This window comes from Hyaena hyaena, unplaced genomic scaffold, assembly GCF_003009895.1.
Source record: "Hyaena hyaena isolate Hyena2069 unplaced genomic scaffold, ASM300989v1 scaffold_1146, whole genome shotgun sequence".
Classification (NCBI taxonomy): domain Eukaryota; kingdom Metazoa; phylum Chordata; class Mammalia; order Carnivora; family Hyaenidae; genus Hyaena; species Hyaena hyaena.
Genome location: NW_024081775.1, coordinates 171691 through 175332, shown reverse-complemented (window position 1 = coordinate 175332; position 3642 = coordinate 171691). Strand labels below are relative to the sequence as shown.

The 3642-nt window shown below is 37.1% G+C and overlaps 1 pseudogene; it reads left to right on the top strand.

The window, feature by feature from the left end:
* The first annotated feature begins 2868 nt into the window (after positions 1 to 2868).
* Positions 2869 to 3066, top strand: LOC120224256 (annotated as a pseudogene).
* The last annotated feature ends 576 nt before the right edge of the window (positions 3067 to 3642 follow it).

Genomic DNA, 3642 nt, shown 5'->3' with positions numbered 1-3642 from the left:
CTTTTTAAATATATGGCAATGACATTAAATATAACATTACAGGCACAACCTATGGAAGAAATAGTAAACTGGACTTCATTAAATTTAAAAACTTTGGCTCTGCAAAAGACACTGCCAAGAGAGCAAGAAGATAGTTTACAAACTAGGAGAAAATATTTGCAAAAGACACATCTGATAAAGGACTGTTAATCAAAGTATACAAAGAACTCTTAAAATTCAACAACAAGAAATAGATTAAAAAACTGAACAGACACCTCATCAAGGAAGACACAACAGATATATCTTCTACAGATAACAAACATATGAAAATATGCTCCATATTATATGTCATCATATAAATACAAACTAAAACAACAATGAGGTATCAGTGCAGATCTATTAAAATGGGCAAAATCCAGAACACCGACAACACCAAATGCCAGCCATGCTCTGGAGCAACAAGAATTCTCATTCACTGATGGTGAAAATGAAAAATTGCACAGTCCCTTTGGAAGATAGTTTGGCAGTTCTTACAAAACTAAACATACACCTACCTTATGATCTAATCATCATGCATACTGGTTTTTAGCCAAAGGAGCTAAGAACATCTCCACACAAAAACCTGCACACTAATGTTTATAGAAGCTTTATTCATAATTGCCAAAAACTTGGAAGCAATCAAGATGTCCTTCAGGAGGTAAACAGGTAAGTAAACTGTGGCATATCCAAACTAATCTTATTCAGGGGCACCTGGGTGGCTTAGTCGGTTAAGCGTCCGACTTTCGCTTAGGTCATGATCTCGCGGTTCGTGGGTTCGAGCCCCGCGTCGGGCTCTGTGCTGACTGCCAGCTCAGAGCCTGGAGCCTGTTTCAGTCTGTGACTCCCTCTCTCTCTGACCCTCCCCTGCTCGCGCTGTCTCTCTCTCTCTCTCCTAGAAATAAATAAAACATAAAAAAAAAATTTAAAAAAAAAAACCAAACTAATCTGATTCAGCAATTAAAAAAAAAAAAAGAGCAAACAAGTCATGAAATGACATGGAGGAATCTTAAGTACATTTTACTAAGTGAAAAGGGTACATACTGTATGATTATAACTATTTGACATTCCGATAAAAAGAGATGATGAGGGGACCAATGGTTATACCAGGGGTTGGGAGAGAGGTTAGGAGAGAGTTTCTGCTCCATTTTGTTGCCAAAGTTGACTTACATTTTTTGAGCAGTTTTAGACTCACAACAAAATGGGGCAGAAACTACCTATCCCCGCATCTCTGCCCCAACCTCCCTTACTATCAACATCCCACACTGGAGTGGTTTTTATTACAATTAATAATCTTACACTGGCATACCATTATCCCCCAAAGGTGATGAGCATTAAGGAGGGCACTTTTCAGGATGAGCACTGGGTTTCACAAGTAAAAGATCAACCACGAGGTTCTACTCCTGAAGCCAAGACTACACTGTATATTATTTAACTTGAATTTAAATTTTAAAAAAAGTCTACTTTGAAAATAAGATAATACATTTCAGTGTGAGCATATAGAAAATTCTATTGAATACAAATGGCTTAAAAGCCTCAATTAAAAGGCAAAGTTTTCAAATTATAGATTTAAAAAAGGATAAACCAACTATATACTCCATACAAGAAATCTACTTTAAAAATAATGACACAGATAACAGAATTGAAATGAATCATAGGAAAGCTACAGGAGCTATGTTATTCTCAAAGTGGTTTTCAAAACATGACATATTGCCAGATATAAAGAAGAATATTACATAATGACAAAAAGTTAATTCATCAAGAGAACACAATAACTCTAATCATGTATGTAGCTAAAATTGGAGCTTCAAAGTATATGAAGCAAAAACTGATAGAACTAAAAGTAGAAATCAAGAATTCTCAATTTTAATTGTAAATTTCAACATTCCTCTCTTGGTAATAAGTAGACAGATAAGTCAATTAAGGATATATTCTACTTGACCTAATTGACATTCCATCTTTAAGACAACAGAAAACACATTCTTTTCAAGCACACATGGAGCATTCAACAAGAACCACCATATTTCTGGCCAAAAAACAAATCTCAAAATTTTTTAAGGATTGATATCACACAACATATGTTTTCTGAATGTGGCAGACAAAATGATGGACCCATAAAATTGGGTACTAATCCTAAAGCCTGTAAACATATTAAGTTACATGGAAAACAGGAATTAGGGTCACCAATGAAATTAAGACTGCTAATTTAGTGACCTTAAAATACAGGTGGCATCCTGGAATTTTCAGATGAACCCAGTGTTATCTACAAGTCCTTAAAAGTAGAAGGATACAGAAAAGGGAGAAGAAAAATAGCAACATGAGGACTCCATACAACACGGCCAACTCTGAAGATGGAGGAAGAAGCCCATGAGCCAAGGATTATGGGCAGCCTCTAAAAGCTGGAAAGATCAAGGAAATGGATTCTCCCCTATAGACTCCAGAAAAAAAATGCAGCTTTGGTTTCATCTTGAATTTTTTTGAGACAGTGTGTATAATGCATCTTCCCACTAACATTTCCTTTCATGAAGACATAATTGCTGGTAAACTTATGTGCAGAAGCATATTTAAACAAGCCATGAGTTTAAATCCTTGAAACTACACTGTGTATGAGCTATCCTTCAAGCAACATCTTCTTTCATTAATATGTCAGTGTTTTTAAACTTATGTGTAGAAACATATGGGAAAAGTCATGTGCCTCTCTCCCCCACTCCAGCTATCTTTTGTAGCATTATGTCCTTTATCATTCACATTTGTGTCTCAGGTGGAGAGAAGAAAGAGCGAACTTTTGTGTGTTGGTCTCCCTGAACTGAGGAGAGAGAGAGGGTCCAAAGGCAAGACTGTTACAACTCTCAAAATGGTCTATTACTCAGAACTCTCTGTCTGGGTCAGTCAAGGACCATTTCTAAATAAGGAAATTGAAGGAAAGCTTCCTGTGGAAAGACTTCCTGTCCCAAAGGAAGTGAACTGCAAAAAGATGAAGAGATTGATGCTGGCTCCCTGATTCCTCTTGGCAGCAAGGAACTCTGCTCCCTAGGCATCAGTTACCTCTAATCTTTTTAATCATATCACCTCTATTTGTATTACATACAGTGTGTTGGTATTGATGAGGTCATGATATCGCCTATGGGCATTTTTCTGTGTAAATCATCAAGTATAAGAAGAAAGTATGGGACTCTGAGCCTTGCTTTAGAGAATCTGCAGTGGAAAAAAATGGGTGTCATCAAACCAGCTTTTAATCATCCTGAATCAAGCGAAAATCCTCATAATTTCACACTGTGAATCCATATTTATAATCCTTAGGGGTGGGCCTTCAGGCCTGGCTCTCAACAATGACGTCTTGCACAACTCAGATTCCCTCTGCTCTCAAACAACACATCCACTCCTGCCTTTTCTGTAATACAGCTCCTGAAGAAGCTCACTCTACTTCTTGCAGAGGCTCAGTGTCCCCATTTTTAAAATTTAGATCTAATAGCCCTAATAGTGTATGTTCATCAGTTGTCTGTATATTTCTGTATTTCATCCATCGTAAGTGGCTGAGGTGCTACCACAGGACCTGAAGCACTGACGAATGATGCTATTTTGGACTTTTAACATGTTCCTTGGCGAGGCAGCTCTGATGTTTTATTT